Source organism: Columba livia, chromosome 2 (assembly GCF_036013475.1).
Source record: "Columba livia isolate bColLiv1 breed racing homer chromosome 2, bColLiv1.pat.W.v2, whole genome shotgun sequence".
NCBI lineage: Eukaryota > Metazoa > Chordata > Aves > Columbiformes > Columbidae > Columba > Columba livia.
Genome location: NC_088603.1, coordinates 112,544,958 through 112,558,453, shown reverse-complemented (window position 1 = coordinate 112,558,453; position 13,496 = coordinate 112,544,958). Strand labels below are relative to the sequence as shown.

The following is a 13,496-nucleotide window of genomic DNA, read 5'->3' as shown; positions in this document are numbered from 1 at the left end:
CATCTTACCTACCTAAATGCCCCCTGCAGTTTCAATTAGACATGGTATTCTTCTTCACTTCCCGTCTTGATTATTGTGCACTGTTGCTAAGCGCTAGTTAACAGTTGCCACATTCACCCCAAGTTGGCTGCACTTCAGTGGTCATTCAAAGAATTAAATCCAAAACATATGGTACAGAACGATACAAAGCATGAAAGTACTTTTAAAAACCACTCGAAAATGCTTAATATGAAAGATACTACGAAAGATTACACCGCTGAAAGTAAAATCCTTACACTTCTATGCCCACTCAAAATCTCCCAGAAACACTGAAAATTAGTGACATGCGTTCAATCCTCCTTTTTTTTTTATTGTTGGCTACCATTAATAAGATTTCCTAGAGTATATTTTTGACATTATAATGAATCTAGCTTTACACTGAATAAACAGCCCAGCATTCATAATATTATAGGCTTCATGGTGGACAGATTTTTCCAGATTTCCCTTAAAATATAGTTTCATTACGTATATCCCATAGCAACTAATTGGAGCTTCCTAAATTACACTACTAAGTTTTCTTTCCTTTTCCTTGTATCTACAAAATACTTTAGACACGACTTGTTGAACTGCCAAATATCAATGCCAATAGTTATGTGTTTAAGAAGACCTTGAACCAAACGTGCTTTTTTGAATCCTAGACAAACCTTTCACAGTCAGATCACCCCTCCTTTCAACTGTGATGTCCTCTTGAGATCTTAAAGAACTTCACATATTTTAAGTATCACAGTAAAAGCTCAGTAACCAAGTTGCCTATTACTGCTTATTTCCTTTAGTATTACGTCCTGGGCTTAAAAACTGCCTCAGCAAAAAATCATCACCATTCGTTTTTGTAACATTATCTACAGCCAAACCCAACTAATAAAAATTCCAGGTACATACATATTGGTTTTTATAACTAAGTTCTTTCTCTATTAAACACCTTAACCAATAATTTGTTTTGCACACACACTACCAATAACAAAAAAAACATATACTGTATTTGTTATCTGTATTACCAGATGCATAATTTAACCTTCGGAGTTCAACCCTTTAAACGGGTAGACACAAACTGAACATTATTCTTTGACTTTCTAGAGCATTTTGTTGGAAATACTTGAGCATACATGAGAAAAAGTATGCATCTATTCAAAATCCACAAGTGTCAAAATGAGGAATAAACATTTCTCAACAGCTATGAGAATCCTCACACAATCCTTACTCCTTTGCAAAGAGGTATTTAAAAAGTTAATCCACCAGCCCCATAAGTGCTTTTGTCCTACTCACAAGCAAATTCTTCAGGATAAGGTTTAATACTTTCAAATATATTTTTTTAGATCTCACTACTGCTTATGTTTTAAGTTTGTTAATCAATAGAAGACCCACCGTTATTTTTCTTCAGAGGGCATATTTCAAACCCCTTAACAAACCCCAAACTTAAGTGTGCATTACAGTATTTAACAGTGCAGAAAGCTTCTACCTACTCACTTCATTCTCATCGCTAAACAACAGTAATAATTGTAAAAAAACCCACATATATATATATATGCTTCAGTTATTCCTAAAGTTGGGAAATAAAAGACAGTACTTCCTTCTTCAGTAGCCTTTTATTTCAGCCTTTTAAAAAGCTCTTTGTAACAAGGTATCAATGAAGTACAAAGAATATGGAATATTCTTTCAATACTACTTAAAACATAATTCTGTGAGAAGTTTTAAGAGTCACCAATGCAAAGAAAGCCACATGAAATCACGTAAAAAAAAGGTCATATCTTCAGGGTAATTAAAACAATCACACTGACAGCCACAGACACGGGAAATATTTTTTCCACCATAACTTAAAGGTCTCCTGCACTTCAAACACATCTAACCATCGATAATTCTTAAGTTTCAGAATATGGATGCAGTCTTTGGGCCTAAACAAACAGCAACCCTTGACGCACCCACTGGGATGGCCGAAATCATATGGTTTAAACCAAGTTTTCACGTTTCGGAGATTTCAGGAAAGCCGAGGGCAGGGCTGAACCCCGGCGGTCCCTCACCGCTGCCCAGGGCCGCGGGGCGCCCTTCATAAACCTGTCAGCCGCCTCGGAGAGCCGGCGCTCGGTTCATCGGACCCGGTTTTCTCCTCTCTACCTTGACTTCCCGACAGCAAACAAGTCCTGTCGATCGCTCGTCACCACGGAAAAAGGAATCACCCGAAGGCCGCCAGTGACAGGGCCCGCGACGGCAGCGCCTGCCCTCAGCGCGACCGTTACTGCCCGTTGGGCTGCCGCGTCTCCAGGGGACACCGCCGCCCCTCCGCCACGGGCAGAGCGACCCCCCGGGAACAGCATCCAGCGCCTCCCCTCCTCCAAAGCTGCACAGGTCCAGAAACACCTTCCGAACAACCCCCCCAGGCCGCCCACCCCCAGCGCTCCCCACCTCTGGCGAAGCCTCCCCGGGCGCGGAGGGCGAGGCAGCCGAGCCCCCTACCGGCGGCCGATCTCATGGCAGCGCGGGGCGGTGAGCAGAGCCACCTGCACCCCCCGCGCCCACCCCGCCCGCCTCCCCCTCGCTCCCCGGGGCTTTGCTGCCTCTCGGCCGCCTGCCCGCAGGGGCAGCTTTACTCCGGCAGCCGCCCGGCCAGGGCGCTCCCGCCCCCACCTTGCCCCGTCCGCGCGGGGTCATTTCCCACCCCGGTCCAAAACGACGGTAACAAAGGGCTGGAGCCCACCCGGGGGAGAGCACCGGCAGCCCGCCAGTGACACCGGCCGCAGCTCCCCGCCGCCCCTGGTGCTGCGCTCCGCGGGGTGACTGGCACCGAGCGGGGCCCCGCTGCCACCAGCCCGACCCGCTACCTTTGTGCCCTCCCCAGAAACCGGCGAGAAAGCGAAGTAAAGCCCCGCGTCCCCCACCGCTTCCCTTACCTTGCTGGGCAGAGAGGAGAAGTTGAAACGCTCTCCTTCCACCCCTCCCTCACTTTTTTTTTTTTTTAATTTACTGAATTTTCCTCCCCCTTCCTCCTCTCATACCGAGCAACTACACTCAGCGGTCCCGCCCGGTGCCCCCGTCTCCCTCCGGGTCTCGGTCTCTCTCCGGCGGGAGGAGGGGAGGGGAGGAGAATGGGGCGGACCCGCAGGTGCCGCCCCTCCTGCTCTGACAGCGGGGAGGGAGAGGGACCGGGCAGGGGGCGGTGAGCGAGGGACCGGGCGGTGGCGGCGGGGGAGCAGCGCTCAGGTGAGGGGGTGTCCAGCGGGCGGCAGGGCTGAGGAACGGCCTCTCCGTCCCGGGCCAGGCCCCAGGGCGACGGGGTTGGGAAGGGGGGCGGGCGCGCCGTGCCAGGGACTGAGGTGATGGGTCAGGAACGGGCGCTGGGATGGACGCGGGTTAGTGGAGGAGGGAGGCAGGCAGGGCAGTGAGAGCTGGGACATGGCGGCCGAGGCTCGGTGAGGAGAGAGGGAGCTGGGGTGCTTCCAGTCGGGGAGGGAAGGGTTGAGGCCCTGCGCGGAGCGGAACCGAGAGGGGAGCGGAGAGGCGTCAAAACCCTGTGAGGAATCCAGCGTGGCTCACTGTGAGATGGCCCTGCGGTGCGGGCTCGGCAGCGCTACGGTCAGAGTTTAGAGTTGGGAAGGGCCACCTCGTTTTGTTTTGGGTTTAGTTAGCCCAGGAGCGGTAGGTTAGAAGCTGAAGGAGCTTAGTGTGGCAGGAGGACACTGGAGGTGGACTACAGAAGGGTGCTGTGTGTGAACTTGTGTCGGAGGTTAAATTGAACAGGGCTCAAGGCAAGGAAGGTGGGCATGAAGGGATACGAGTACGTTGGAGGGGATGGAAATGGAAGGATCTGGAACATTTTAAGCTGTAAATGGAGCCCGAGTCTGTGCGGGGAAGCAGCAGGTTTGGGTTGTTATTGTCTGTAAAGACTCAAGTCAGACTTAGCAGGAGCATAGGACGGGGACTAGAAATAGAGGAGGGTGCTCCAAGGGAAAATATCCATTGAACTGGGGAAAAATGATTATGCATTTTCTTCCTTTCACCTTTGATTCAGCTACCATATGAGCTATCTTCTCTCCTTTTCACTTTTTGCTTTTCAAAGAGCATATTTCTTGAGAGCCTTTTCAAAACCCTTTTTCTTCTCTTGGAACCAAAGGGCTCAATCTTAGGCAGTGTTCTGTCTCTTTGCTTCAGCAGCTGAGAAAAACGTGACAGTGACCAAAAAAAAGTGGTAGTGTTGTTAGTTTTCTTTTACAGGAGCCTGCTGCTGTATGATGTTGAGAAAGATGTCCAGTACTTTTCTCACATCCTTTTATTTTGTATTTGCTAGTTAAAATACTAAGTTCCAGCATCCTACTGAGTTTTCTCATTACCACAGATAATGAGATTTTCCATCAAAAAATGAGAAGGAAAAAACTGTCCCTACCTTCTGGAGAAAATGGAGATGGCCCAGCGATGGTGTGGCACTGCAGTACTGCTGCTCAGTCCAGAAATGAGAAACAGAGGTCAGTCTAATAGACAATGTAGATGGCATTGTACATTCAACGAAGTTAGCCTTTTTCTGCATTAACCCCACTCTTTCTGATAGGCACTAAGAAGGTTTTCACTATTCTTTATGTTTTGGTTTACTGTAATTTGAGCAATGCTTTTTTATGACATGCCGATTTGCACTTTATTTCATTGAATGGGATGCAAAAGTGTAGTAATGGTCCATATATCTGTGTACATAAGTTAGAGACCAAAGGCTGGGGGATATTGCTATGCAGTCTTCGTAGCAAACTTGCTAGGAAAGAATCTTCAAGCCATCTCAGACAATGCAGCACATATATACAAAATGTATATACATCACTGCCTTTGATGCATCCATATGAATTTATATTTCTGGATAAATGCTTTTTTCCTACCAACTTCTTTGGTCAGAAATACCAAAAGAAGTTGGTTTCTTACCAACTTCTTTGGCACTTCTTTGTAGTACTTTGGTACTTCTTAGCTCATGGCTACCGACATGAGCTCCAGAACTTTCTTTTCTATATATTCTTACATCACAGTTGTTCTCAAAACCCAGGTACCTCCCAAATAAAGCTTTGCAACTAGTTTGTTCATTGACTGCTTTGATTCTGACATTATGTAGTTTTTATATGAATAGCTAAATCAGTTGGCTTTGACAGGACTATTCACATACTTAAATTGCTTAGAGCTGGGCTTCAGCAGTGGATTACCTGAAGACATGCTACCTCCATTAGCCTGTCTTGGTGTCTGTGTATGTATAAAGTTGCTAATATTATGATCCTTAACAAAAGATAGCTAAAGATTTAGCAGAGGCGGAATGTAAAATACTTCACCAAGTCAGATCAGGCTTTAGGATCAAGTGCTAAAGCTTTGCCACTTTGCCTGTTCTAAGCTGGACACTTAATTTTTCTGGCAACTTAGAAGTAGATAGCTGGAAAAGAGTTCAGGCTGCCATTCTAATACGTCCACTTGTATGCTGTATATGTCAACTGTGCTGTTGATACTCTGCAAAATATAATGGAATTAAGCAATATCACTGGCAGTCCTTTGAGAAAATGTTGCCATGGGACCCTGGGCAGATTTAGACAGTGACTTTGTTATTACTGTTAAAACTTCATTAGATATTTGAAAGCATATCAAGGCGCCTGTTGAATACCTTCTGTAGCATATGATAATTCAAACCTAGATTACTTAATTATATCTAAATTGATCCCTGTAATTGCAGTCTAGATTTCTCTTGACATTTCAGACTCTTTAATTTTATTTAGAGGTATCTACTGAATGAGTGAGAATTATTCTAGTAGCTTTAATGCAGTAATTCTTATTTTGACTTATTTTTGTTTTGCTCTTTTGAAAAGGAAGAAACATTCATTATGTGTTTTCTTCTAACTTTATACTTTGACTATCAACATTTACAGCTTGTAGGGTGGTTTCATCTGTACCATCTGTGGGCCATATTGCACATCAGATGGCAGGATAAAATCTGTAACAAGAACGTTTTGGGACAGAAAAGTCTTTCAGGGTTTGAAGCCTTGATATTCACAACACAATTGCGCAGAGCCACTCATGTATCCAAAACAGAAGACGCAGAATGCCAAAGCAGCTGCTGGAGTGAAATAAATGAGAGACCACACAATTTGGACAACCTACAGGTATGGAGAACAAAAGAATGTTTGGGGGAACAAGAAAGGACAACTTCAAGCAGTGAGGAATTTGAGTCAGTTGTTAGAATTTACTGACAGCAGCCATGCAGTCACACAGCAATTAGAGGCTCGCTTTGGGAAGCAAGGTCAATTAGTACTGAGTTAAAGAGGCAGCATTAAATAAGCACACCTGGTTTAGCAAGCAGGTTCTGATCCCTGACTAGGCAAGACAGAAGAAAATTGTCATTCATGGATTGGGTTTTGGCCATTTTCATATTCACAGGGCAAGATACCATCACTTATATTATCTTTTATAAAGGACTGTGTGAGAACATAATATGATACTACAGTTTGTGCAAAAATTTACAGGTCCCCAGTGAAACTACAGAGGTTGATAGGTATCCTTCAGTCCTGAGCCTTCATAATGGATTGCATTTCCCCCTGCCTATAGGGATGTCTTCACTGTCTCTATGTTCTCTGGTTTTCAGAGCAACAGAAGTAAGATCCTTTTGGTTATAGTGTTCTAAATACTGTGAATAGTAGAAATGTGTGGTTTCTACCTTCCTTGCCATGAGGGCAAAATTCTCAACAGATTTCAACTTTTTTTTCCATGAAAGTGAATGTCATCAGCTCATCTTAGATCACTCTCTGAACTGGAGCTTGTATTTATATTTGTCATGCCTGTTACATTTAAATATTCACTGATAACTTGATGTATCCAATCTCAGAAATTAAGTTTCAAAAAACAAACAAATAAATACCCACACAAGGGAATTCTCTGCTTTCATTTGTTGTTATTTGTGAACTATGAAGTTAATACATGTTAAAAACAGTAATTTCTATCCTAGAAACGTTAGTATGGATGTTTTATTTGATCCAACCTACCACATCTTTGATATTAAACTTGGCCTGAATGAAGCATCTGGATTCCACAGACTTGGTCTTTCCATTGTTAAAAGCTGATTGCAAACTTTGCTTTGACTTCCTTTGTTGGGGCTAAAGCGAATCCCACTGTCCTGATTGGTAATTCTGGTACGAGCCTTCTAAATAACTTTCATCTTTCTGCATGGGTCATCTTTTATGAGTCATTATATCTTATCTCTTTATTACTGTGATGTGAATTATTCTGTCTCTAGTTGTAATGTTGTAAAATTGTATTTGGTCTATTTAACATCGAGGCATCTGTAAATTCAGTACTATCCAAATACTTAAGAGCTATTCCCTTAAAGTTTATTCTAAATGTATGAAACCAGTGGATAGGATGAAACAGGAAGCAGTGCTGGAGATGGGGAGCTGAAGTAGACAAAATCAAATGTTTTGAATGAAGGTAGAGGTAGGAACTGAATTCAGATCTCCTGATGCTCAGACACTGCTGTAATTCCATTGTCATCATATCTAAGCTTTCTTATCTGTATTCTTCTACTGAAACATTCTTAAAATACATATTTTGGCATCAGTGTTTTCAGTATTAATACTTAGCACACCTCTTACCAAAAAATGGGTAGTGTGCAGTAAGATGAAAGAGGCCAAGTGTTTCTTACAAGTAGTAAGAACATACTTGTGTTATCTTTCCATTATTCACTCCATAGAAATTGCTTGACTAATCAGCAGGCTTTCCTAGAAGTTCAGCACTAGCACGTAGTCACTGGCATACATATACTATCTATTCCTTCTTGATTTTGATTGGATTTTTCAGAATGGCCATTGAGATACTAATTTCAGAAAAATAAACAGATGGTTGTATAGAAGTCCTGGAGTTAATTGCTAGAATCTCAGTTGCCCTGACTGGAAACTATAGCCAGATTCTCAATCTTTTTAAAACTTTCTATAAAATGCTTGGTATTGCAATGTCTGCTCTTGTTTACAGCTTTATCATGCAGGACACAGTCAGGTGCCATTTCCTTTGCTAAGAAGCGTGCCCTTAACAGCAGACTGTGCCAGCAAAAGGGAAAGTGCATTACCCTGCCTAAATCAAAAGTAGTCTTTGAACAGGAAGAACTGTTGGCACCTATGTAACTGTGCTGCATAACAGAGTCTGTAGCAGTGTTTCTCTGTATAATTTTCTAAATAATTTGTGATATTCAATTTTGTTTCAGATAAGGCAGTGCAAAAGGACTACCCCTTTTTAGTACTGTCAGAGCTACTGTGAAAAAGTAAGTTCTGTGTTAAGGAAAACTCTGTAAACTAGGATTTTTCAAACCTGAGCCTCTACATAGTTTTAATGTTGTTTTTTTTTTCTCTGTATAAATCTTGATTTGGTAAATTATTTTCAAAATTCACTAATCTTTCAGTGGAATCCCTTTTAGCAACTAATCTGTGTATTACATTAGACTGTGGCTGATTGAAATTAATCATACAGTGTGAATTTGGGTTTTATGATTGAGCCTTTTTTTTTTTTTTTTTTTTTTTTAAATAAACCATGGAATTAGCACAATGCATTTTGACCTCTTGCAATGGGAAAATACATTCTTATTTTTTACTATACAACAAAATGTTGTCAATACTCCATCGTTTTAAAAGGAAAATGAAAAGCATGGCAACTGATTGCTTTAAATGATTCAAAGATAATTTTCTGATTGTAGTTGGATTTGTTCACTTTAACTAGATTATAAAGAATTTCCGTGTATCTTTGAAAGCATGGGTAGGACACTCATGAGCTCTGTAGATTTGAAATGTTATATTTAAAAAAATAAGTTTGCCATGGCTGCTTAAATAATTGTGTGTAATGAAGAGGAATAGCACCTTCTGTTTAAATGTTTTCGAAGTGCAAGACAATATGAAGAACAACCTCAGCAAAATGGAAAAGTATGCATAGTACTGACTATTCTGTAAAATACTCAGCTATACTCCAGCTCTTTCACCATCCCCTGGGTTGCTTCCTCAGAGACAACACTGAAACCTAGATCCATTACCTCTCAATGACATGTCTCTATTGCCAAGCATGTAATCTAATAAAACTATTTCATAGCTTATAGTGAAATAACCATTTTAAATAGGGCTTACTTGCAGAGGAGGTAGTCTGGCCTAACTTTAAGCTGTCTAAAACTTGAGCTCTAATCTGTCTTTTTTTATAGACAGTGAAAATAACTTGGCAGCTCTGGCAGGCTGTTTCGTCTCATTCCTAAATAAACACCGTCAAAAGGCAACCCTCTCCCCTCATTCTCCTCCATGAGTTTTGAAGGAACATAGAGACCTAGATTAGACTGCACACCTATGCACCACCAATACTGGGTGAATGCAGTCCCAATCACTTACCACAGGGATATAAAAAAATTCCCTCCACTGTTCCCCATTTGACATGTGGAACAGCACCACTCGCAGGCGTTATAAGTCTCCTGGCTTGGTAGTCATACACAGAAAAAGGACAAGTGGCAGTTTCATATAAGCAATTAAATTTAGAGCTTACAAAGGTGGGTTTTGTTGTGGCACTGACATGGTTCGATGAGTCAAGGTCAATGATAAAGGTTTTTTAAATTCCAAATTTGCAATGTTTCCTGTAGCTTTTATCAGTAGGAACAGTGAATTTTGTCAAAGTCAGTATCTCAGTGCTGACTGATGTTGGGATATTTATTTTGAACCCAGCTGAGGAATGGCAGTGAGTTCACTTGCTGCTTGATTTTTGCTGCTTTTTATTTAAAAGTTATTTGCTCTTCGTAAGAGTTGCTGCTCATGAACTAACAAGAATGTTAACAATAGCAGAGAAGATGGCCCTGAATGCAAACTGGAGCCAAGCCATGGAAATTTGGCATTTTAAAGGTAAAAAACAGGAATCTCACAATTACAGTACCCATGGCCTAGCATAATGTTTGTAGTGCAAGGCATTTTTAGTGTTTTAAAAGTTGCTTTACATTTTTCACTACCTAGAATCTATAAAGGTTTATCTATCTAGGGTATCAAACTTCCATCTTGGTTTGTGACTTTGTTTTGTTTTTCCCAGAACGTCATAGATGTGTTTGAGCTTTTGTGGTTTTTACAGATGGAAAATACTTTTGAGGTGAGGTGGATAAGATTGCACAAGCCCCAACCATTCTTGAGTTTGTCACTCTTCCCTTTACACAGACAAAATTCCTACTTAAAGCAGCTTACAGTACATTCCCTAGGCTTGTGTAGCTGCCAGAACTAACAGTCACTGCCCTCCCAGTTTTCCAGCCAGGTCCACACACATCATGGTAGGCCAGACTTTATCCTAATGAAAAGCTTAGCTGCTAAATGAAGTTAATCCAGCATTGACTGTATCTTAACAGGCCCAAGTGCTGTCAAAAGCATATCTCCCTCTCAGCCTTCAGTAGGCAAATCTCTGAGCCTACAGAGCTGCCTGCTCCCATATTTATACATTTCCCATCTTCAGAAGAAGAATTTATGGATTTATGTGAATGCAGAGATGGCTTGGCTCGTTCTCCCGAAGCACAGAAAGAAAGGTAGGTGTGTGCCATGGGGTGGGACCTGCCAGCTGGCTTTTCCACAGCAAAGGTTTCCCACAGAGTTTCAGAAACATGTCTAAGAGCTGCCACACCTCTCTTGGGCAGCTTCTAAGGTCTTTGCATTGAGCTGTCTTAACCTGCACTCTGCAGGTGTGCAGACACGGATTATTTTAGCTACTCATCTCCCAGCTGTTTCTCTTGTTTCTCAAAGGAAAAAAAAAGGGCAAGTGAAGTGCTGTGTTGTCTGTGTGCCTACAAACCTCCTTGCAAAAATAAATGTGTCGGTGAGTTATAATGTATTAATTACAAATACTTTTGTCTGACTTTTTCTTTCTCTGTGTGTAACTTTCCTGGGAGATAAATTTAGGTTATTGTCTCATAAAGCTACTGGTTTTAATACTGAGTTGCATTCATCAGGGTGTCAGGCGTTGTTTTGATAAGATTACTATCATTTGCTGTAATTCACTATATTACCATCTCTCAAGCACGTGGTACTACCAAATGCACAGTGAATTATGTTAGCTAACAAGTTGCTGTACAGGTTCTGCATTCTTGTGGGTCTTCTGGTGGCATCAATGAAAGGGAATCCGTGGAGGGTCTCTACTTGCATTTTGAAAGCAATCAGTCCACTGGGATTTGGCCTTGGGTTGGTCAGCAGGGAGGGCTGCTCCTGCATTAACCCCCTGCATCGCGTCACCTTGAAACCCAAAAGACCCAATAGGTAGGCCCCAGTCCCAGCTTGGACAGTGTTAGATCCTCATGACTGCAGGTCATGTTTTATTTACATATTGTTTTGGGTTTTGTTGTTTGGTTTGTTTTTTTTTTTTTTTCAGTTTTTTAACAAGTTTCTCAGTATCTCATGCCAGTTAAACAGGAAGGATTGTGATTGCTGTCATGAGGGCAGGAAACCTGCCTGGTTGCACTGCTGGTTAGAAACAGTTCCAAACCCAGCTGCTGCCCAGTCAGGGAAAGAGAGCAAGAAAAGCTCTTTCTCTCTCTCTTTCTTTCTCTCTCTCTCTTTCTTTCTCTCTCTCTCTTTCTTTCTCTCTCTCTCTCTCTCTCTCTCTTCTCTTAGCCCTTGAGAAAGGATTTTCCTTATAGGTAAATTCAGTTTTATGTAACATTTTGTAATTGAAACTCAGATTCCTCTTGGGTTTTCGCACCCCAAAATTAAGATAAGGCATACTGCTATCTGGCTCAGCAGGAACCTTTCCAAGGGACTGTGTGACAGTAACACTTTTTCTAAAGTACTAAATGTGCTGTGTTGTATCTTACAGATTGTGGCTCCAGCTGGGGTGGGAATTTTCAGTGTTCTGAGACATCTTGACTCTTGGTGCTTGGGTCCTCTCTACATGTGCTGTGATCATCAGCATCAGGAACTTGAACAATGTGCAAAAGGAAACTTGAAAATCACAAGGCTTTGAGCTTTTCACTTCCAGATGTAGTTGAGGGTAGGAGGAAAAGTGTATCACTTGTGAATAGAAGACTTGAGGAAGGAGTCCAGTGCTATCAGCAAATCGGAGTTGAAAGCAGACAGATACTAGGAGTGGTTTATAAAATCCTTCAAGAGATGCTACTAGAGAGGGAACCAGAAATTACTAAAATTGGCATGAGAAGATCAGCATGAAATGGAGATAAGTAAACACAATGATCATTAAAGTACTGGTCAAAATAGAGTCTACTTCTATTTTATCACTTTGGTCAACTACCTGGTCATTTAACTACCCACTGACTGGGAGAACAATGTTGCTGCTCAAATCTTATCTGGTTTCACTGGAGACGAGTTGCTGAGCAACCAGTTAGACCAAGAGCACGCCAAAGAATGTAAATGCCTCCTCCCTGCAAAGAAGTTTGGTCTTCATCGCATCGCCATCAAGTATACTGCCTTCTCCTGTAAACACCAGTTGACACTTGCCTATTGGGGGACAAGAAGGGAAATTCCACCATGGCATTAGGAACAAAAAAGAGCCTTTCAAGATTGGTTGCCCAGAGGGACTGAGGAATCTCCACCCTTGGCATATTTACAACTTGACTGGAGAAGACCCTGAGCAGCATGTGCAAACTCAGCCTCGTTTGGAGCAGGGTGCTGGAGCAGGTGCCCTCCAGTGGTCCCTTTTTCTGTCATCAGTACTGCCTCAGTAAAAAGAATGGACATGGCCTTTTTTAGGTGTTTTTAACTTCTGAGTATCATAGGTTGTGGTGCTGTAGCTAACACTAAAAAATAACGCAGTGGTGAGGTGTTAAGATACAGGTAGCTGACATACACCTAAACTCACACACAGCGACACAGGCAAGCGTTGTGGGAAAGCAGTCCAACAGCAAAATATGAGGAAGGAGAGGGGGGTGCTTGCAGTTGAGGAAACTGTTGGAAAAAGCATTAATTCCTGTTCCTGCCAGATTTTGTTTCCAAGATGTTAGAACTGAGCCCCTGTAGCAAACCAAGCAAGAGCTCTGAATTAACAGCAGGTATTATAAGCAGCGCTGAGAGCTGGTTGTACAACTCATGTACTTGCTAAACCCTTTATTGCTGCACCTCCTTTCCAAGAAGTGCCAGAAGGACAAAATAAATTCTCTCCCCTGAATGGGGGAAACTCCATCAAGTCATTTAGTCTGGCATTTTCAGAAGTCCAGTAAAAGAAACAGTCTTGCATTTATCCTCAGTAATATATAAGGTTTTACATGTTTAAGATAACTCTGCTTGGGGACATTTCTACCGCACCTATATAGAGCAACTAATACATCATTAAAATAACTTTGTTCGTGTAATTTTAGAGCTGCATTCTTCTGAAATGGTCGATATCCATATTTCATATCCATATCAGCCTGGAGAAGGCTCCAGGGAGACCTTATTGTGACTTTTCAGTACTTAAAAGGGGCCTGTAAGAAAGATGGGAACAGACTTTTTAGCAGGGCCTGTTATGACAGGACAAGGGGTAAT

General features: G+C 42.2%; 1 protein-coding gene and 1 long non-coding RNA gene across 18 annotated transcripts in view; one reads left to right on the top strand and one right to left on the bottom strand.

Moving 5' to 3' along the window:
* GREB1L (GREB1 like retinoic acid receptor coactivator) overlaps positions 1–3,094 on the bottom strand; it is a 143,050-nt gene extending 139,956 nt beyond the window's left edge. For 3 of the 16 annotated variants that reach the window (XM_065053296.1, XM_065053295.1, XM_065053297.1), the window contains exon 1: positions 2,922–3,088. The gene's annotated coding sequence lies outside the window, so the exon portion shown is untranslated. Of the gene's footprint in view, positions 1–2,148; positions 2,254–2,921 lie in introns of those variants that run through there. The other 13 variants (XM_065053292.1, XM_065053300.1, XM_065053285.1 and 10 more) reach the window with 10 other exon arrangements.
* Positions 3,095–3,106: 12 nt separating this feature from the next.
* On the top strand, positions 3,107–13,324 carry LOC102093648 (uncharacterized). 2 transcript variants are annotated; one of them, XR_010470495.1, is made up of 7 exons: positions 3,107–3,231; positions 4,364–4,490; positions 5,913–6,146; positions 8,234–8,290; positions 10,382–10,555; positions 10,770–10,842; positions 11,836–13,324. It is a non-coding gene; the product is annotated as an uncharacterized LOC102093648 (long non-coding RNA). The 2 variants fall into 2 exon arrangements; XR_010470494.1 differs by lacking the exon at positions 10,382–10,555.
* Positions 13,325–13,496: the final 172 nt, after the last annotated feature.